Genomic DNA, 23,591 nt, shown 5'->3' with positions numbered 1-23,591 from the left:
GCTAAATGTTCACTACGTTAGGTAGAGCCGGTCTTCGCATGGAACTAAATTTGACATAAGTGACCCTGACTTAAATGAAGTGTGGGTGTCCATGATTCCGTGATGTCCACCCAAAGTATACTGCGCCTTCCTTTCCCTAAAATATAAAGTACCGTAATAAGACGCGCCCCGCCGCGACTGTGCAGTGGTAAGACTCCCGACTACTGTGCCGGAGTACCCGGGCTCGATCCCGACCGCGGCGGCTGCGTTTCGATGGAGGCGAACGAAGAGGCGTCTGTGCGCTGTGCGATGTCAGCGCACGTTAAAGATCCCCAGATGGTCGAAATTACTCCGTAGCCCTCTACTACGACTCCTCTTCCTCTCTCAGTCACAGACTAATTTTTAGGTGTGGCGGTAAGTATAATGTGATTATTTTGTGGCTGACTATGTTGACTGCAACTGCCTCTAGGTGTGTGTTCAAATGTATTTCTCTTACAGGGACGCCGTTTTGCGTTATGATTGCAACGCCTCCTGAGAGTCGGCTGGCCTGTTGTCTGTCTCGTCTGAAGCTTTTGTATTTTCGAGGATATCTGTGTTCTGTGGACCAAGGTTTGTTTCCTGACGGCATAAAGCTATAGGAGCTATTGACTTAAGTATATCTGTGATATCTGTATAATTTCTCAGCAAGCCTCTGCAGTTCCCAGTGTATTATGTAAGCCATAATGGTACGTTGGTGACCAACAGTTATTTCTTTTCTGGCCAGCTCACTCTAGGTTTCCCCTTTGTTTTCAAGAGAGTGCCGTCGTCCCTGCACCCCAGTCGTGGTGAAGGTGATGTCCATCGTGTCGCTCGAGGCGTTGGAGGTCCTTGGTTCGATGGGCCTCCATCGAAATGTAGCCGCCGGCGGTCGGGTTCAAACCCGGGTACAGTAGTCGGTCATCTTGACTACTGCACCACCGCGGCTGCCTTTAATTTCAAAGACTCCACGTCACACGAATTCACGTCACACGGTAGGCAGCAGTGTTCCGGCGCAACCAAAGTAAATATTCCTTGATTTGTGCGGTATTGACAAGCTTCGCAATCGCTCCGCACCGTTGCATCCGTCCGCACTCCACGTGTGCCTTGAAAATTTATTCCCTCGATGCGCAACTGCCAGCCACGCAGAAAAGCATAAGCCACTCGTGATTTGATTATTAAAACCAATAGCGATGAACTTCTAATATCAGTCTTCTTTTCTAATGTCGTTTTCTAGCCCGCCTTTACGCCGAGTGCAAACACCCCGCGTGACTGCTTCACCGTGTGTGTTGTAGCAGCTACCCGGCCAGTAGTCACAACGTCGATCACCGCCATGGAACGACAGAGCACGCGGGGCACACAAAGCGGGAAAGCACACCCAAGAAGAAGAGCTGCAACGTTCTTACGGCCGAGGAACACGACGCTAATTAAACAGGATGGAAACGCAAACAGAAAGCGGATAGGGAGGCGCTCCAACCAGCACGCCACCGCGCTCAGCGTGCAAGCGTAACCCTCTGACCTGACTCGGGTGCGTACACGCGCGACGTACGGCTGTCGCGCCGCCTTGGGAGAAGCTGGCTTTTCACGTGTCTCCCGCCGCACAGCCGGGTGTCCATTGTGTTGCTGATGAGGAGGACCAGACAAACACGCGAGATCCGCGCCCAGCGCGGCGCGTCGTGCTGAGCGCAGATGCCGCTTAATGTAACATGCACCCCTGCACGCCACGTCGAAGGCGCGAAAAGGAGTGCAAGAAAGGAGCAGATGTTTCTCCCCTCCGTCCGCATGCACCGCCACTGGACAATGCCGAATAAAGCGGGAAGTCCATCCTGCGTGGAGTCGGTCCGCACTTTCCTGCTTGCAATCAAAGTATCCCACTGCATTCCAGGCGGAAACAATGGGGACGAGAGGCTGTATGTAGTCTGCATCATCTTTCAGCTCGTCTAAGTAAACCGGACTAAGATTTCTCTCTCCAGTAAATACCTTCATCATCCCCGCCTCCCTATCCACGTTCACTGCTAGAGAAAGGCCCTCCCCATTGATCTCCGATTATCCCTGGCCTGCCTCGGCTGCGGCCAATATATACCGCAAGCTTCCTAATCTCCATAGCTACCTGCCATCCACTGCTGCATTTGCTCTCTCATGAAATGCACTGCTTCAATACCGAGTGTCACATAATGAACCGAAAGCATCGTACGCGTCAAATCACCAGAAGAGCGTCAACACGGCTACGGAGACGGTCAAAGCGGCATTGCCATCCGTGTGAGATTAGGCGGCGTGCGCGAGCGACTATAAGCGGCGCAGCGCATGGTCGGCCGCCATCCGGTGTCCGGTTATTGTGCTCCTGGAGGGACGCACCGCCGCCAGCGTGCATCGCTGCGGTCGTGCACACACACGCCCGTGTGTATAAGTTCGGGCTTCCTGCCGGCTGGCTGGCCTTTGCGGGTCGGCTCCCGCCGCGGCATGACTTGCAGAAACGGAACAGCGCTGGCGCTCCAGCAGGAAAAGGTGGAGGGCCGGCGGTGGCGTCGCCGAGACGACGTCGTCGACGGGAGCAAATACGCGGCGTCGGGTCAGCGTCCCCAGCCGATAGACAACGGTTGCGGACGGGCGCATGACGACCGCCGCGACCGCAGCTCCGCGTGGTCAGAGGAGACGTCACAGCAATCGGGACGACGCAGCCGCCAGACGCACCAGTGGCCGCCGCCACATCACGGCGCTGGACGGCCATCGTCCACCTCGCAGGAGCACGCGAGCACAACGGAACCCACGGTGAGTGAGCGCGCGAGTACGGCAGGCAGCGCCAACCGGCCGCCGACGACGTGAGCACTTGTTGGCGTGAAGGGACATCATCTGATGCGGAAGCTGGTGTGACCTCCGTGGCACGCAGATATATTTCCAGCATTCTGTTTCGCTGTGGCCTTTTCAGACGTGTTAGATATGGGCACGGAAGGTGGTTGTGGCCTGAGTGCACGGCACTTTCATCCCGTGGCGTAGCGTTCTTGTGTCTGTATGATGAATGATGACATCACCTGCGCGCACCGCCTTTCCATTCCCTTTACGGCCCGATGGCGTCGATATATGCGACTACCTGAATAAAGCTGAGATTCGATAAGCTTCGCCCTCAAGAGAAGGGGAGCGCGACGAAAGAGCAGCAGTACATGCACGTGCACAGTTGCGCCACGCGAGAGCGACGCGAAAGTTGGCGCCCCACTCTTAGCGAACGGTCCGTAACCTCTGCGACCATAAGCGCATCGGCGCTGCCACCTGGCCGTTACGAAACTCGTTGCGGAACACGTCGCTGACGCCGTTCGCGTGAGCTCCTCTCGGCGTTAACGCACGCCTAATCGCCGCACGGGTCTCTTGTCTCCATTACGTCCCCGCATCGGTTCACCGAACCCTTCACAAATGGCGCTAGACGCAAGCTGTTCGCTCAGCGGCAGGCACGCGTAGAAGCACCATGCTTTTGCTCAATTCACTGCCGCTAGAGGTGCAGGCACGCAGTAATCAACAGGGGACCCAAACTCAGGCATCGGTGGGTGCATCGGTATACCCTGGTGAAAGTGACTTCAGCCTTCGGCCACGACAGCTGAGCCGTTCCTCGCAATTTGCAGTCGCCACCCGCGCATCTCTCGACTTCGTTCCATTTTCTCATGACGGTGTCTTCCCAGCATCCCTTCTGAGGCACGTAGAGGACGAGGCTGCACAAACTTCAAGATTTTGAGAAAAACACATGTGACCTTTTGGATACATTATGCGTAAAAAAACATGTCACGGCATAAACGACGTGTATGTGGATCTCCCGTATAAGAAACGACTCCCGACAGCAAGCATATCAACTCCTCATCGTCAATGACGCGTAGTCAAGCGTACAACACAAGCAGTGTGGCCTGTACAATTCTAAAGATGGTAAGATATAACTTCACAAATTCATCACAAAAACCACGGTTTCATGGTATATGTTTATTCTTCAAGGGGGAATGCGACCGGTGCGAAGTATATGCGAAGAGCAATTACACGGCGAGTTTAATAGCTACGTTGCTATATAGTGCTGTACAATTATTTGACTTCCCTGAATATCGAATCTCAACGCAGTACAGATCCGGCTACGGAACGAGGAGAGAGACCCGGCAAGTTCAAATAATTTCGAAACATTTCCGAGCTTGGAAGCGACGACGAACACACTTCCGCGTGCTTAGATAGTTTACTACATATAGTTCAAACATGCTGTACTAACTGGTCCACCATTAAGCTCAGGCCTACGCTTTTGCTCACAATTAAACGCAGAAATAATAGATGAAACCATTACAGGCATGCCAAAAAGATAAAATGATAACACTGTCTATATGCCATGTCGCTGAATCGCATTGTTCTTGCGGTCGGCGCTTCTTTTTCAGCTATTTTGCCTTACAATTTCATCGTTTTTCCTAACGATATTTGTGGTGTTTGCCTAACATCGGTGCTTCCGAGCGCAGTTTACTCGTGAATAGGGACAGCGAGACCAGAACGATATGACGCCGATCTCCTGCGATCTCTCGGAGATTAGCCCTTAAGCTACACTACAGTGCTGACTTTTATCTAAGATCCTCGCGGGGCTTCATGCACGCAGCTTACGTGGTCAACGAACAGAAAATCGACATGGCAAGGTCGCTCCTCCCCATAAACTTCGTAAAGCGTATGCTGCTAGCTATGGACTCTATAGTCGAGGACATCGCCAGTCAAGTCCCCCTTTTCTACAGTTTCCTGAAGGTGAGTTTACGAACTTTCCGCGCCCCATGTTCTTGCAACAGCGTCGATGCACGTTAAAGAACCCCAGGTGGTCGAAATTTCCGGAGTCCTCCACTACGGCGTCTCTCATAGCCTGAGTTGCTTTGGGACGTTAAACCCCACTAAAACTAAACTAAACTAAACTTATGCGACCGGAATACGTGCGCACTGCGCGTTCGTCCCGGAGTGAAATACTAGCCGATTCTTGCAAACTGCGTTAAGATTTCACACGTTGAGAAAGCAAGTGCAATGAACGCGGCACTGAAGCGGTCGCGTTTCGTTGTAAATGTAAATTGGTTTACAGGAAAGAAAAGCCGCCGTATTTGCCAAACTCCTCGCCAGATACCTGATCCACACCGTAAGGGAAGGGGGGAGGAGGGGGGGGGGGTGGAGTGAAACCGGAAAGATAAAAAGCGGTGCCATACTGGAGGGCTAAAGTGATTTCGACCACCTGGGAATTCAATTATTTCACTAACATGTATTTCAATTATTTCATTTAATTACTAGATTGATTAAACACGCTAACTTTTTTACTTAGCATTATCAAGCACTAGCTTTTTTATTTTTATTCTTAGCATTTGAGCCCCTTTTTTTCAAATTTTACTTTGTATTTTTTAATTAATCCAGCGATTACAATGATTTCATTAACTTATCATCGCCTATCACACACCAATCAATCACCAATCACTATAACTACAAATTACCATGATACGATTTTTTAAACAGCCGCCAATATTTCCGACAGGCGGTGCTGACTACTAATACTCTTCTGACGGCTTTTCGATCAAACGAGCTGTTAATCACTTAATAATGAAACTTCTAGCGTCACGTATTAAGCGAGAAAACCACAACGAGGCTACAGCTAGGGCCCCCGCGCAATCTGACTTCGTTCAGCTGTTGATAGCCTGTCTGGTTTGGTTTGTGGGGTTTAACGTCCCAAAGCGACTGAGGCTATGAAAGACGCCGCAGTGGAGGACTCCGGAAATTTCGACCACCTGGGGATCTTTAACGTGCGCTGACATCGCACAGCACACGGACGCCTGCCGAGCTGCAAAAACAAATTCCCGCTACACTGAATAGGTCACCTTCTTGTGAGGGGACCTGCATTTGCTTAGGGATTGGGGAAGAACTTTTTATGGTTCCCTGTCAATCTCTCCATCTAGTGGCGGTAGGAGAGGAAGGGTAGCATCTTAAAAATGTATACCAGTAAGATTAGATGAGGTACGAAAAAAAAAAAAAAAACATTCCTTTTCTACCGCCGCCATCATCATCACCCCACATCTTCCAGACAGTTCCATCACTACCTTTCTCCCGCTTTGGGAGAGGAAAATAGGCCGTGTCACAGTGAGTCCTGAACGAACCCCTCAATTGCTATCTCCTCGTGTGAGCGTTAGTGGCCGTGCTTGTGTTGTGTGTGCTGCAAAACTAATGCATTGCATTATTCACACTAACCACATCTTCTTAGTTCGTACCTGGGGCAGCAGCGCTCGTCCCCTGTGCCTAACCCTGCGTTAACGGCTAGAGGTCTTGTCCCCGCTAATACTCTGTTCAGTTGACTAACATGCGCACTCAGAGTGACCGGTTTAATTACCAAGAGGCGTTTCACTAAATCCTGGATACGACTCATTCCGCTGCTCAAAAGAAGCTATTCAGTACTTTCTGTACACGCCGCTCGCAGATCATGCTTTCAGGCTTCGCAATACCAACCTTCCGTGCGCGGAACGCTTTTACTCCACAATCTCCGTGAGAACGCGGCGTCATCCTCTTTGCACGCACGGGTGTTCCGTGTGCTGTACAAAAGAATCGAAGTGAAATTCCACTGGAGAACGCCAAGAACTTCATCCACAGTCACAGCAGCCAAGCCCGTCAACGCGACGGACCACGGACTGGGCCTCGGACCGTTCACGTGGTGTCGACGGTCGTCGTGTGCCTCTCTTGTCCTTGTCTGTCCCGCGCTAAGCCTCCCACTTATCATGTATTACCAACTAGCCCAGAACTCTACTTTTCTCAAGTCCGGCTAGGTCCGGCCCGCGACAGTATCCACACGGCGGGCCAAAATAGCAGCCGACAAGCCGGACCACGGGGCCGACCGAAGGGATTCACTATTTACCTCGCCGTTTCGCTTTGCGCTCGTTGCACACTGTCTCCGATTTTTTTTTTTTTTGTACGTCATTTCACAGTGCCGAATTTGGCGTGCATTTGGGCAATATTCAGGTAGTATATTGGCCTTCGTTTAAGGCTGGCTTCATATAAACATGGGCGCACCTAGACGAAGTGCGGCGCTAACAACGTACCTAAGTTGACAGCGTTCTAATTAATCCGTTTAATTCCAAACGCAAAGATCAAGGTGATAAAGGTCACATCATACGCGGAAACTGTGGATCAACCTTAACCGCAGTTAACGCGAATAGCAGTTCACCACTGCTGCACAGCTCGCAACCGTTGCCCCTAGGCGATCAGCATATTAACGAAGCTGCGGTTACAAATACCCTAATTATTTATAACACCGTGCGTGGAGCTGCTTCCAACTAGGGCGGCAATAGCGCGCTCAAGCATCGTCCTATACGCTGTCCCTACCGCCGCGTCGAGGCGCGCTACGGCAGCGGCGAATAAGCGGCGGGTATAGACCAACACCGTGTTTACAAACAAAGGGGGCGCTTGCGGCGTCGCAGCCGACTGAGGGGTAAAAATAGGGCTAGCGCCCATAGGTACATGGAACCGAAATATTTGTAAGCAGTTTTTTTTTTTTTTAATTTCATGAAACACCTATGATGTCATTATTCGGTGCAGAGTAACCATCCTAGAGCAGATCGTGCAAGTATGAAATCTCATGACCGAGGCGAAGTATTTTTAAAACACCGCGAAACGTATGGGGGTGCGAATTGGGAGGGCGACCCATAAAAACACAAGTAAACGCAACTTACCGCAACATTTTTCTCGTTTCGCAGAGCACCAGAAGTGTTGGCCGGTCGTTAAACACTGGCCAGCGTTTTGAAGAAGTATGCTGCATCATTGCGGACTCGGTCTACTTTTAAAAATCCCCGAATAACCTATATTGCGAATCCAGACACCCCTAAAATGCACATGTAGCGAATCACGTACTTTTGTTTACAGTCTGATATGCTGCCGCATGGAGTAAATTAGCTTGATAATACTGTCCCTCAAGTGATACATCCTAGAGAGAATTACATTTAAAAGGCAGTTGTCAAACGCCGTACGACAATACGGACTGAACGAGAGTCGCGCATTGCAGCAGACGACAGCGCAGCTGGCGATACCCACCGCGGCCGCCTCCAGCTCCGGAGCGTCTGCTAGCGACAGCTCCGGTAGTGCATTGCCGTCTGCGTGCGCGGTCAGTTTATCGCGCTCTGAACGGTAACGCAAGTCGTCAGACTTGCAGTACATGCAAGGGAATGTAGTGTGCCAAGAAACATGATGTCGGGGCGTGATACAAGACGTTCGGCAAAAAATGAGAAGGGTTCAACGCTGCTGAACCGAGTAAAATGTTGCGGTAAGCTGTGTTTACGTGTGTTTCTATGGGTCGCCCTCCCAACTCGCACCCGCATACGTTTCGCGGTATTTTAAAAAATACTTCGCCTCGCTAATGAGATTTCATACTTTCGTGATCTATTCTAGGATGTTCATGGTTGCTTTATACCGAATAACGAGATCTTAGGTGCGCCGTGAAATTAGAAAATTGCTTTGAAATTTTTCAGGTCCATGTATTTCTATGGACGCTAAGCCTAGTTTTCACCCCCAACCGGCCCGGCCTGGCGACAGAAACGCCACCGCATCGCGCTTACGTCACAGATCGGTGTTGGTCTATACCTTGCGCCAGCGTGCGTAGTGAAATAGTCTTTACTAGAATAAGCCTCACATAAAGGCGTATCCGAACTGACTACTTAGTGCGGATAAAGGCTGGTATAGTGTGATAACAAGCGACCTTCTCGTACGCTATCTCCGCTGCTAAGGCCTCGCCCATATATGGCCATATTATTTTTTTTTTTGAACAAGACAGTCGGTAGACCTTTTTTTTTTTTCAATAGGCAGGCCATTTACAACAGCACTGGTCAAATCGAAAGCACCGCTCGCTGTGGCTTCGAATCGATGCGAAACGATCTAGGCCTAGTGACGACTAGGGAGTAAAGCGTAGTCCGTGCGCCGTCGTCCACCGCGCTTGCAGCGGCACCGCTCCGCCAAAGTCGTGACATTCGGTGTTGCACGTGTTCATTTGGGAACTTATCTTTCATGATGTTGCTGGGACCCGACGTTTTTTTACACTTTTTACTAAGCACGCCGCTGTAAAAGACTCGTCCGGGACGTGACGGGGCAGCAGTACGTAGTGCTGCACGTACCGTGGTGCACGGTACTCGAAGGCTGTGTAAATAGAAAGAATTAGCAAACCGTGATCCGCAATCCGCTACCGTGATTCGCCACCGCGCGTTTCACTGCCCATGCCCAGATCAATTTGATGTCGATAGATGGCGCCACATACTGGATGTCGGCACATAGACCTGCCGCATTGGAACCAATCAGCTTGCACGCCCCGCCCACGAGCGGTAGAGGGTCACGGTGGCGGATCGCGGATCACGGTATGCTAAATCTCTCTAATATGCCGTCGGACGCAACTCTAGATACTGCCTATGTTATTTCGTGCTCTTCAAAGAGTGCGCGAAGTTTACGTTGTTGATATGGGCTATCTCATGCGCTTTCATCGGAAGCCATCGGAAGCCTCTGTTCACAAGCGCTGCCAGGTCCGTGGTCCGCGGTCTGGGAAAAATACCCAGCCATTTTCAACCGATCCGGTCCGCGGACCTGGCGCGGACCTCATAAAACGGAGGTGGGACGTCACGTGACGCTTGGTCCGCGGACCAAAACAGGTCCGTAGTCCGTCGTGTGGATACACCTTTACAGGATTGAAATCACAGGTGCCACAACTTTAGACTTTAATGGCAGGCATAATACAAGCACGCGTCACGACAAATGGAATATGCACCCCGCGGGGGTGGCGCACAGGTTACGGCGCTCGACTACTGCGCCCGAGGACGCGGGATCGAATCCCGGCCTCGGCGGCCGCTTTTCGATGGAGGCGAAAAGCAAGGCGCCCCTGTGCTGTGCGATGTCAGTGCACGTTAAAGAGCCCCAGGTGGTCGAAATTTCCGGAGTCCTCCACTACGGCGTCTCTCATAGCCTGAGTCGCTTTGGGACGTTAAACCCCACAAACCAACCAACCAAATGGAATATGCATGCAAAATTGGCCAGCCAGGACCGACGGAGCATTGAAGAAGTGCCTCCCGCCGCAATAACGAGGAAAGTGAAATAAAGGGAGCTTCCTGCGTTGCACTGTTCCACGCGAACAGCACTTATCTGCTTCGCTCAGGCAAATTGCCGTCACCGACAAATGCGAAAAAAAAAATAAAAAGATGATTCATTGATTCCTTCAAGTCGGACACGGTTACCTGCGCAGGAAATGAGCAACGCCTGGAAAGCAGAAAACGACAGAAGCCGCGCAGGCCTGAATCAAACCCGTCCATATCCCCACGTCGACCGGAATCACGAGGTAGAGAACGCTAACTATGCAGTGACAAGGCATGGGCTGCTTACTGCCTGAGCTCAACATCGCCGCGTGGGAAAAACTTGATAGCGAGCGCGCGATACGCGCGCCCCGTCTAATTTCTACCAAACGCTGAAGTTGCCCTGGTGAAAGGATTTCCTGAAGACGGCTGCAGCGAGGGCCTGCGCCCGCGAATCGCCCACGCCTTCGGGCGTACGACTGCGTCCACCGAAAAATGTCGGGCTGTTCAAAGTGAGCAAAAAGCCGCGGCCCACAGGACAGTCAATTTCAAATGCGCACAACAAGCAGCTCGCTACGCTCATCTCCGCAATCATCTTCCTTCCTTTGACAGGCGATGATCACAGCCCGTAAAATAAATAAAATAACGAAAATAAAAGGGTGTGGTGTGGGGTGGAGTAGGAGCAGCGAGACATTCTCGTTATCCCAACTGGCTAGAACCTGGTTAGAACTTGGCGAAAGATGAAAAAAACGCAGTGCCAGAGAATCACAAGAAGGGGATGAGCAAAGCCGGCGTAAAGACCAGGCGTAGCCACCAACATCCGGCAAGACCGGAGTGCATTCCAAGCGATGCCGCCGATGGTGACAACCGTGAAAACACGACCAAAGCACGCAACGCAACACGCACCGCACGGCCACCACCGCCACTGCTGCACGGGACGGCGAGTCGCGCCAATCTAGGGTGCCTCGATGCCCGCGCCTCAATCAAGGTCGACGCGCCACGAGGCGGCGAGTCGCGCGATGCGCGGATGCTCACACCGGCTTCTCTAACAACCGCATTTTGCCGTGAGAACGAAGAAAAGAAAGCTGAAGAACGTAAGAAATAAAAAAGGAAGAAGTAAAGGAGCACAGCAGGCAATCGCACTGGGGAGGGGATGACTACACAACTAAAAGCAGCTGAAAAGACGCACCCCCTACCACCCCCCACCCCCCCCCCACAGAGAAAAAAAAAAAAAAAAAAAAACGGTATCTAGACTACAAGACGACCAAACAGGGTAACGCGCGCACCTCTGCGAAAGGTGCGTCGCCGGCCTTAATCAATTGGTTTGGTTTATCGAGTTTACAGTTTCAAAGCGACGTCTGCTACGTCGTAGTGGAGGGCTTCGACCATTTAAGGTTCGTTTAATATGCACTGATACCGCACGGCCATCTTGCGTTTCGAGGACGGGATTGAACCCGCGTCCTCGGAACTTCACTAAGTGGGGTGTGTGGCAGACAATTTCAAAGAGCGAAGTTTCCATTTATGTGCAGCTAGAACCGGATCTTTAGCCAAGTTTAGCGTTAATATTGCGCACCGACTGGCGCGAAATGAGCGCGACCGCTCACCCCTGCCACTGCTGTATCCTCCACTTTTACTCTTCTGGCCTCATAACTCTCCAGCCGCATCCCCCTCCTCTGCCTTCCATTATCGCCCTCCTGTGGAGTGTCATTCCTTTGCTGTCGCCATAACCTGCTGCTTTCACGGTTGTCACCATCAGGTAATTTCTAGTTGAGCTTTTTTCAGCCCTCGTCATCACCTCGTCCTTCAATCGTGGACACCCTCCGAGTTCTTCCGTGGCAGCCCAATTCCGGTTGCGTATTCCTCCGCTCTCGCCACGCAGCACAGGCCGATAAGCGACTCTCTAAGCCTCTCACTCTTTCCCCCAAATTGGGGTTGTTCCCCTTGCCAGTCTACAACCTGCTAGCCATGGCAGGTGGCGATTCGCTCTGCTGGCTGGCAGGTGGATCGTTAAGCCTGTTGCGCCAACGAGTAACGCAAATGTATGAGCGTGAGCTCTGGTGTGACAGCAGAATGTTTTACAATCATATTCTTTTTGTTTTGCCTCGCAAAGTTAGACAGCAGAAGGTGAATCCAGGCTTGCCCAGGACTGCAGTGGTCCTGAAGTGTTCTTTCATAACGCTAATTACAGCACTGACAATCGCTCCTGTCCGTCTGTTTCGAGCGAACGAAAGTATAATTGAACCCCAGTTTAAACGCGGCGCGAACCTGGAAAAGGAGCTAAATAACAAAAGATAAGGAGCGAACGCTCCAAGAATAGAGTTGCAGTGTGTCATTGCCTGGGCTAAGTGAAGCCTGTCAAGCCCGAGTGCCCGGCGTTTTATGCTTCCATATGCGTTATGCTATCACTTGTAACGCAACGCTCCAACCCGTTCCCGGGCACGCGGTCCGTTCCACACCGGAGCGACTGCCGCGGCTTCCTTTGGGCAGTACATGCTCGGTTCACTTCGCTTGTTTCAACAATGCATCCGCGAACTGTTCCAACAGTTTGCTGCGTTTCGACGTCGAGCCGCTGCGAGCAGCGCCAGCCATCTTTCTCTCGCGCAATCGCACCGTGCTCAAAGTCCGCTTACCTCAACACACCACTCCGAAGTTCAGGCGGTATCAAATGATCGCTAGTCAAGCCATACAGCTAAGCGGGAAACCAGCACAGCAATGAGTACTGTTATGGAAATGGAAGCGGGCATTGGCGAACCCCAATAAGAAATTCACGTACGCGTCTTCCCGACAATTTAAATCTGACGGCTTCGTTACTGCCTGGCAATTCGAGCAGCACGACGATTATTGCACATCTCCCAAAACGTAGCCATTTACTTTTATCATAAGCATTATTTGGGCGTGACTCGGAAGAGAACAGAGTGACCCACATACTTTCCACAGCCACCGAGTCGCTCGCGGGATGTTTCTCCTTGGTTTGCACGTACGCTCTTATAAACTGCACGCCTCGCTGCAATCGTGCTCGGTTCCTCATCGACTAGGGAGGCGTCGGGTTGTTATCGCCTCTACACCGGCAGCTCGCTCCGAGATGGAATCTCGCCCACCGCATTTCCCCGCGCCGCCGCGTATCCTAGACCCAGTTCGGGCCGATTTCTCGGAAGCCTCTACCATAGCCTCTACTCACGCTCGCGCGGAGCACCGGTGTGGTAGCACCGGCGGCTGCCGGGAGAGGCGCGTCGCTCCTTCTCGTACTTGGAGAGCGAATTTGGTTAGGTGAAATTAAAACGCTAGCCGGCGGGCGCGCGCCTTGCTGACACGGCGGTTCCAAGAAAACCACAAGCGTAGTCGGGGACCACCTACAAGCGGCGCAACAAATGAGACAACCCACTCCGGTGTGGCCTGATACCGGCAACAAGACTAACTTCGAAGTAGCGCGCGCGCTTCATCACTGTTGCCTTTTACAGAACACAAACCGTGAAGTGGCTGATAACAGAAGACTAAAGATGCGAAGTAGCCTCTCCGATATTTGACCCGATACCGTTCAAAAGCTAAGAGGAATCTTTCTTTGCTCACAACACTGACACGCGCTGAAGTAAAATACAACTTTCTAAAACTTGTCTCGATAAAAAAAAAAAAAAAAGGTCGTATTTTTACTGGTGTGCCATTTAGGTATACGCCGACACTTCCGTTTTCTTCATAGCATTTTTTTTTTTTTCTGTTAGATCTTCCGCTTCTTCCACACCTCGATGCACGAGGCTCGCGAAGAGCAACCAACTAGCGGCAGCCGCTGTTGTAGACACGTCAATATGCAAAATAAATATCTGAAATCACAGATAATTCAGAAGCAATTGACATTACTTCGCAAACAAAACAGCAATACTTCTTTGACAGGAGCTGCTGACTTAAGGAGGAAATGATTCGTGCCACTCAGGCATAAAGTTTGACGTAGCAGTGCGCTCTGTAGCCAACAGGGAATTCGGCGCACACGTGTTTTTGTGCAGGCCCGAAACAAGGGAAGAAGCCCATAAAATTGTTCAAATATACACGGCACCAGGGCTGTCGATAACGACTTTCGCGTTCCGTTCTGGCGGCGCCTTTCCCCGACCAATGCAATTCGTTGCAATGCAATGCCAATGCAAGTAATGCAACCAATGGTTATAACACAAACGTGTGACAAGCACACTTTTTCCACTGAACAGGTAGGCTTCTTCTGGAGGTACAATAATCAGAAGACATTTCCAACTCGTGAAGTTATAAGCACAGAAGGGGTTTTTGGGCGCGAAGCGACTGCTCTCTTTAATACTGGAGCTGAATGTGTACCTGTCATGGCATAGGAAGCACGGTCGAATAGCCAGAAGACAGCTTTCAGTCGACGGCGAAGCAGAAAACAAAAGCAACTCCTGCGCGAGAAAACTCGGAGGCCTACCGAGAAGCAAAAAAAAAAAAACAAACAACAGGAAGGTACGAAATACAGGGCGACCGTTTCGTCGCGCTATGTGAACAAACTGCCGCCGGCGGGACAGCAAGGGGAAGCCTTCCAGGTGCCCGATCGACTCTCCTGCGTCACCACCGCACATGCGCTTCTTTACAGAAGATGCGCAGACACCAAAGGACAAATAAAAACAAAGGAATAACGGGCCTCCCGCCATGAAATCGTGCGCGCACTTCGCGAATTCAAAAGAAAAAAATAAAAGAAACGGGAGCCCAAGAAGTCCGGCCTACGTCAACACCGGCAGAACCCCACTTCCGGTCGGTAAAACTGGTTTCACCGTATGCTGGTTGCTGTCGGCGTCCACCCTTTCTGTCGTCGGCGGCTGGCCATCGGCCCATCGCCCCCACCTTTTCTCTTTTATTGATGTCAGCTTGTTAGCCCTGCACCGGCGGTAGACGGAAGCACGGAGACGACCACGATGTCACGACGAGCACAGCGTGCGGTCAAGAAGGAAAGCGGTATACAATCCGGGATGCGGAGGGTGTGAAGATGCAGCTTTATGTATGCCTGCACAATTTTCTTCTCGAGGGTGTATGTCAACCGGGGTCCAAGATGCCCGCCCTGGGCAACTTCAATCGGATACAGACGCTATAATGGCGTCATGATGATGATGATGGATTTCAATGGCGCAAGGGCGTCTCGAGCCAAAGATCGCCAAACAGAAGGTGAACGGTGTACTCAAGTTGATGTAATGTGCTAAGTTGTGATGTTTCATGAAGGGATAAAAACAGTGGTGTATAGGGCCTAAAATTCATTCGCGATGTATGATGAGCTGTGAAAAAAAAAAGAAGATATGTAGATGCTCTAAAAGATCTCATCTGTATTTTCAAGGAAGAACGGGCTGAGACCCACATCGATAGGAAATTTCATGTAAAAAGCCTACTTTTGATAAGAATTTGAGCACATTTTAAAGGAAACATTGGGTTGTCACCAATAAAAATGGATGGGTGGCAGATATTTGATAAGTGTACAAGGAGGGAAAATGATGTCTCCTATAATTAAGACATAAATTACAGTAAGCCAATCACCACATCTCAAACAGTGTGGTGCAAGAGAGTGTTAAAAGATATGTATGTGTTGTGTATGTGTGACCAATTCTCAGCCTGCACAGAGCTACTTCTTTAAAGCCATCTCGTTTTTCTGTGGTGTACCTGCCTATCCTTGGCTTTATTGTGTGCAGTTTACTTTCTGTTGCTATTCCTCTTGCCATTGTTGCCGAATCATGTTTTTTACGTGTGGCTTGAGGTCATGTATAATGGCGTCATGCTGATCGCGAAAGCCTGGTTCCCCGCCCCGCAAGAACTAAATGCATTACGAGGTCTACACAGCGTGCAAAAAAACAAACAAAAAACCTTTAAGAGCAATTTTAACTAACTGTGCAGAAAGGGGTTCTTCTCCCTAGGCCTCCCCTTGTTGTCTATCCAGAACTATCGCATTCAAGACCACATAGTGCCTGTGCGGAATCAGCCTAATCAGGAACTGTTCCGTTCAGTTTTTTTCAAGGTCATGTTAGATCACTGCACAGGCCGTAATTATCGGCCCGGCCCCGACTGCCTTTACCCGCTCTAACCTGACCCAGCCTCTCCGACACAATCCTGGGACGGGAAATTTATGGGCTAAGCACGGCTCACTAATGCAGATGTTCTTGTTAATTCTATTTTTCATGAAAAGAGGTCCTCATTTTTAGAACCTTAGTATGAAACTCTAATTCTTGGTTCTGGTTGCGTTGGTCATTGTTTCTATGTCCGAAGAAACACAAGTGTTTTGGATTCCACGGTTACGAATTTCTCGAAATCAATGCTATCAAATAAGATGGTTTTAATTCTGATATTGTTGGCTACAATGTTTTAAAGAATATGTAAAACAACTGACTTCAAAATCAGTGCGCTTCTAGAGTCACGTGATCAAAGAAACCTGCAAAGCCGCTCCTCAGTCAGACGTCTGCTCGGTGCATTCCGGTGTGTATCTGTTTGGGGGAGGGGGCGGGGCTCTGCTGGAAGTACTCATTTTTACTGTTTAACTTACTGAAAAACAAAAATTACAAAGGTAAAAAAAACGCATGCTGAAACCAAGTGCATCCAACATTCCAATCACATCCTCAGTTGGCATCTGGTAAAAATTCTAATATTATAATGTATCCCTGACTAATAAGCGCCTATAGCTGCTGTGTAATACCTCTGTCACACGGACACGGCTGAACTCCTTTCAACTCCCTTCAACCAAGGTAGCCATTACCTCGAGGGAGATACGTGCCGTGTCACACGGCAGTCCATTATGGAAGGAAGTTAAATGGAGTTTTGAAGCAAAGGAGATCGACGATCTCCATTGATGGGCGAAGGGAGTACTCTCGTTTCCAATGTGCTTTGCTTCCGAGTCATTAAATAACATATTTCTTCAATAATGTAATTTTTACTCCTAAATATATTAGTTTTTATTGCATAAAATTGTATTCTAACTCGGTTAGTTGCGTTTAATTGTCGCGACTGCACCACGTATTGCACAACGCCGCGCATGGTGTCCAGCAGAGCGGAAAAAATGGCTATGTTTAGAGCATGGTCGTTGTTTTCAGCAAATGTGTGTTCTTTTATATTGATATGACTAAAGCTAATTGCATTTTGCGAGGAAAATAGTAGTATAAAAAATATTTAAGTTTGTTTTGGACATTATTTTTTATATCTTTGTGCAAAATAAACAGCGCCTAATGGCCCCCTGTTGGCTGCTCTGAGAAGCTCGTTGCAAGCCGTGTGACACGGGGACAACTCCTTTAAGGCGAAACTCCCTGCGACTCCCTTGTGCTCCTTTAGACCAAGGAAGTTCAAGGTAGTTCCGAGTCGGCCGTGTGACAGGGATATAAGTCCCCTGTTATTGTGATATGAGCTGTGAGTCAGCAACAACTATCAAAAAGCACAACTTCTTTGATTATTTGTGCTCTTAATGCAGTCTTCTATTGTGAAAATACTAAGTATAAAGTAGCTCAGTGTCACGCCATGAATATGAACACCAACTGCCATAATAGTTATCTAGACATCTCCACTGATCAACAACTAAGCAGCAGCACCTGAGGATAGAATTGCCAAAAAGACAGCTATTCAACTGTGGTAACTTATAAGTGTAGACGTTTCGTGCAGTGTACCTTTTTATGGCGCAGTTGTTTTTTAAAGACTACTGTGCACATGCACTCCATATGAAGATCTGTATCTGTCATGGTGTCGTCTCCGTAGGTGCTACTTCTTGCCCTCAGGAAATTTGATAGCCTATCAGATGTTCTATGGTCGATTGATTGATGCAGATTTCTCTTCAACTCGCCTGCATATGAACTCTACAGTCACTGTCGTGCCCATCTCTTGCACAGCAGAAAGTAAAAGTAGGTTGTCTGCAGCAGTAGATTTTAGGTCTCTCTTGGAGATGGATATGGGTGTCCAGTTTGAACCATGATATTCATGAACACTTTCGTTTAAAAAATAGAGGTTAAAATTGTGAGAGCCATCTTGCTCCCCATCTTTACATTGTTCCCTGGGTGCCTGTAACATATTCAGCACTTCAAAATGTGAGATGACTGCAAATGAAAGGAACCAAACGAGCTTCAGGAAACTGGAATTGTATGCAATTGAGTTTCCTCTCCAGGGGGCAATGCGAGGAAATACCTTCTTGGTGATGGAATCGGAGTTTGTGATGCCTTGGTGGTTCTAACGTTCAAGTTCGTCGAGGACTTATAATAACTATCTATTTATGACAATAAATAAAAGAAACAACAACTAAGAGAAAAGTATTTACACCATGACTAAACCTTTGACCAGGCAAATTTAGCCTTGGTTCAAACACGAACACTTACTTTTAAATTCTCAGTCTACACCCATAGCGGAACCAGTAATCAACATGATAAGTCTACACTCCTCACCAATTAATGGTTAGGTAAAGGAAAAAATTCTTCTGCCAGTTAATCAATGCTTAAGGAAAGGACATCAAGTAACCAACAATCGGGGGAAAAGATAGCTATTATTTGCAATTCCTTCGACCAACTGAAAATAGAAAGCTAGCTAGCGCTTAACAGCCGGCCTGGAGTGCTGCAGTTTCAGCCTTGCATTCTGCGCCATGGGGAAGCCACGGCAGAAAAAAGCGGATGTTTGGATCCGACGCCACCAATATTGCCAATGCTGTACTCCCATTGCGACTATCCGCAGGAACAATCAGAAAACCTGCAGTAAAGCGCGAAATTAAATTTGCTATTGAGTTCCAGGTTGTCATAACAGCGACCGAGATACAGCCGGAAAGCAGCCGAAAATAAAGATTTTTCGATTCTTGTACGTGGAACTCATGCGAGAGCAAAACTATAAAGTTCTGGCCCAGAGCAGCCAGTATGGCATGCAAGAACGAGACAACATTTCATGTATAAGGCTTGATTGCTCTTTCTTCACCTTCTGTGTGTTCATATGGCATGAAAGCGACGCAATGGAAAGGGACAGGGAGGAAAACACAAACTGTAATTGCCTACCCGCACCATTTCGCCTGTATTTTCACATCTCACGAACTGCTGCAGTCCGGACAGGCATGCAAACGTGGAATGCGCTTATGCAGTGCTTGAAGCCTAATTACTCACACTGTAGAGAAAGATTGAAATTCACCTCAGACCTAGCGTACACAACATTTTCCACTTGGACTGCGAATTTCCCTAAGATATCCAAGAGAGTTGCAGCAATGAACTTATTCGCGCCTACTGCACACGAGCTTGATGTATACAATTTAAGAGCATGCCACAAACTTTGTTTTTGAAATATGCGTCAACTTTTTTCAATGGTCAGAAAGCCACCTAACAGCCCGCATTGAAGAGTTTGCCCAGCCATATGTCTGACGAATGTGGTGAATCATAACTCCTCAGTTGGACAGAGGAAGCGGAAAAGAAAAGTGACAGTGGTGACGGACCCTTCTGCCAGATTCTCACAAAACTCTCAGGGCAGTGCTAGCACTTGCACCCATATGTCTGGTGCTCAGTGCCCAAGGGCAGATCCGATATGAGCAGTGTTGCTGGAGTATATGGGCTGCCTGCTGCACGGACGTTTCTTTTTTTTTTTCTTTCTTCTTTTTTTTTTTTCAAACGCATTCCCACTTACTGCAATCCACAATTGAGGGAGTCTTGATAGCTGTTAATGGTGCATTGCCACTGGAAGCAAAGCCAAGCACACTCTTTCCTGTTTTGTGTTTTGCTTACAGTCTTAAGTTCGTGTGCCAAGTCAAACTCTTGAAACAAAGCACTTGCGCATGAAGCATGGGGCGGGCCCCAAAGTCGAAACGTGCTCCCAGAATGAGTGGTGGATTTCTTTGGCTTCTTTCCAGCTTTTCTTTGCAACGCACACATGGTGCATGTATGTGTGCGGCAAAAGACACAAAAGCGGTTGTAGAATGGTCCATTCCAATGCACTGGCGCTGTTGGAAAGCAGACTTTCCTCAGCTTCTACCGCTGCCTCACATGAAAAACGAACATCCACCCGTCTGCGTGAAACACAAGTTGTCCACCACAGATTGGTTTCTCTAAAATAGGCAACAAACGCATGTCATGCGCTTTCTAACAATGCGGCTACTGCAGAAAGCTGCGCCCAGAAGGCATCAAGGCAGGAAGAGGAAAAAGGATGAAAATAGGTCATTTGGTGGCGGCACCACCAACAATAAAGCCGTCGCCGAACCTCCATAGAGCGGCCCTTGACGATAAATGCCTCCACAAGGTCAGTGATGGCCATGAACAGGGACAACAGGACTAAAATCTCAAAACAGACGGCCCATGTCATGTGTCTATACAGAGGACTGAATGGCACCCGAAAAGCTGAACAAACTTCCCACATGCTGATACATTTGCTGTTTTATTTGCATATATATATATATACATATATATATATATATATATATATATATATATATATATATTTTTTTTTTTTTTGTACGCAAACTTGCCATAAGGCATATTATATAAACTCATGTAAATGGTTTTCCGTGAGGAACCGGAGCAGGCTCCCGCTCTTAGCGTTGTCGGTGAGCCATTTAGAAAAGTCCTCTTCCCTTGTTGTGGTTAGACCCACTTCGCGCAGAATCTGTGTCCTTGATTCCCTTGTCCCTGCACAAGTCCATAGCAGGTGGCGAACATCCACTTCTGCAGCTGGTGTGGAACACTTTGGGCATGTGGTTGGTCCGATATCAGCTTGCGATTCCTATCGGCATTTTACCGACGGGGTAAGGGCCGCCCCAGCTCTTATCCTTCTAAGGGAAACCTCCTCCAATCTCGTTAAGTTACAAGGGAGTGGGAATGTACACGGGGGAATGAGGGCACGTGTACTTTTCCTTAAAGAGGATGCTAAAATGGAAACAGCGGAGCGGGCATCGAAAGGGAGCCTGGTGGGGGGCGCATTAGTGTATGGAACTTCGTGTGTGAGGTAGTCAACTTTTCTCTGCTCAGCGTTCTCAGCATTGTCTTGTGTCCAATGTATCTGGATGCTTATCTTTGCTTTTTTTTTGAGTGCGTGGATTTCTTGGGTAACACATAGTGTCTTCGTCACTTTCTTCAGTTGTTTTATGGTGGCTAAGAAGTCTGTATAGATGTGGGCTTCTGTTATCGAATCTATTTTATTTGTGGCCTCCATAGCATTGCGGATTGCATAGAGTTCCATCACAAGCGGGTCCGGGTATTCTAAAAGATATTCTTTATGTACCTTTAGTTCGCTGTGTGTTGGACTAGTAGCTGCTGTTCTACCACCATTTTCTATAATTGATGCGTCCGTATATGCAATTAAGGTACCTGGAAGTGCATCAACCAGAGGTCGAGATGCCAGCTTTTCTTTGCGACGAAGCCGAGTGATCTTGTTTCTCGTGATAGTAGTGAATTCCCACGGAGGGGGGTCAGCCATTGGTGGTGTTCGAACTGCCACTTCGTTGTACAAGGATGCTATGGGCGTAACATACTTTCGCTTCATATCCTTTGTTGCCTCTCGTTGTTCAATTAATTCTGTCAACGTATTTATCTGTGCAAACTCTTGGAGAATAGGGATAGGGGTAAGTTTTGGTAAGGCCGTGATAGTGCGCATTGCGTTTCTATTTATTGTTTCCAATTTCGCCCATTGCCGCCTCGTGAGTCTTTGGAATTGGGCCTGGTATAGTATCCTCGGCTGTAACACTGATTGTACAAGACGTCTTGCCATGTCCGCTCGAGCTCCTCCTCCCCTAGACGAAATGTGTTTTATCAAGTTTAAGGAAGTCGCAGCTACTTTTTCACCTTATGAAGCCATTGTGTTCCTTTGCCGGATTTGTGAATTCTAGGCATATATATTTGTTTCCTTTTCACATTGTTTTAATCTTGCCTTTACATCCCCAACATGTCATAAACATTACCGTGTATTAAACAATTTGCAATCTGTAAATAGTCCTGAATTGGCATTATATTCACCTGGCACTGCCTTCACCTGTTAACCACACAAAACATAAGCAGTGGGCATTTGGTTAAACTAGCCGTTCATTCACAGGCCTGAATCCGGTCCAGGCCTACCAATAAAGTGCTTTACCCTGCCCAACCCAGGCTTTTGGGTAAGCCCGAGCCCGTGCAGTGCTCTAATATGAATACAGCTCGCTTTTGTCTGGTTGCAGCTATCTGAACTAAACATTCAGTGCTGGTCATCTTATGTCATTATTCGTCACCACATCAGACAGCTGCGAACCAATAAGTGGTGTATATATCTAAGAGTGCCTGTGCTTGTCCTTCAAAATATAAGAGGCATGCGCTCCACGAAGTACATCATCATCATCATCATCAGCCTGATTATACCCACTGCAGGGCGAAGGCCTCTCCCATATTTCTCCACTTAACACGGTTCTGTGCTAGCTGCATCCACTTGACCCCTGCAAACTTCTTAATCTCATCCGCCCACCTAACTTTCTGCTGCCCCCTGTTACGCTTTCCTTCCCTTGGAATCCAGTTTGTTACCCTCAGCAACCATCGGTTATCCTCTCTTCGCACTACATGTCCCGCCCATGTCCACGTCTTCTTCTTAATTTCCACTAGAATGTCGGTAACTTGAGTTATTTCTCTGACCCACTCTACACGCTTTCTATCTCTTAATTCTATCTCTTAACCACGAAGTACAGTATAAACTCAAACCAACTACTCGCGCATGTTCCCTCTTGACAACGTAGCAACCTTCACTAACATTCCGGGAAATGGGTGACACGCTTTTCTTGACGCCTGCTCGTCGCCTCAATCGTTTTCCTAATTGATGAAACAATAGTTTCAGCAGCAAGAATTTCTCTCTCAGGCTGGTAGGATTCTACGCGGCCCATCTATTATGGAATCCTTTCAGTTTACCCGTTCGTTTCTTTTAATCTTCCTGCAATCTTACTTTTTTATGTTAAGTCTCTCAGGACCATGGAGTAAAACAGGTGACTGAAGTACACAGCTTAGAAGAGCCCGTTCCTGTTTTCCTGCACTGACACTGAACTCTTGCAAATAAAACATTATTAAATGAAATATTTGCAAAATTCTGCTGGAAAATATACCAAAATCCAGTTCTGAGATAGTCTTTCGAATATTGAGAGAATGTTTTTTTACCTTTATAAATGACCTACAAAAAAATCTCACTCTAAGAACTTGCTGAAGAAAACCTCACAAAAGGAAAAAGGCTCGAATATCAAAATATCCCAATAAATATATTTCAGGATATACAAGAAATGCTACACTGCAGTTGTAATTGGCATGCCTATCAGCAGATTTTTTTTTTAGTGTTGTGGTCACCATTCACCTCACGTGGCAGTTATTAGGAGTCTCACTATATGTTCTCCCAACTGCATTAAATGAAACCAAATTATCAAAAAAGTCCATTTTGAAGGTGTGCTGTTTTCATTAAAGCAATACTGATTAGATAAATATTGTTTTCATCTCAGACTTCCTCTGGTTATAGCATACCTTTCAGATTTTGCGTTTTGAAACATTTGCTGGTTTGTGGCTGACACATTTTACAGAGAGCGGTGGGGCGTAATCTAGCCTGCCATCAAAATTGAAAATCTGTTCTAGGAGCGGTTCT

This window comes from Amblyomma maculatum, chromosome 2 (genome assembly GCF_055883805.1).
Source record: "Amblyomma maculatum isolate TAMU_Amacu chromosome 2, ASM5588380v1, whole genome shotgun sequence".
Lineage (NCBI taxonomy): Eukaryota > Metazoa > Arthropoda > Arachnida > Ixodida > Ixodidae > Amblyomma > Amblyomma maculatum.
Note: the sequence above shows the minus strand (reverse complement) of the source record.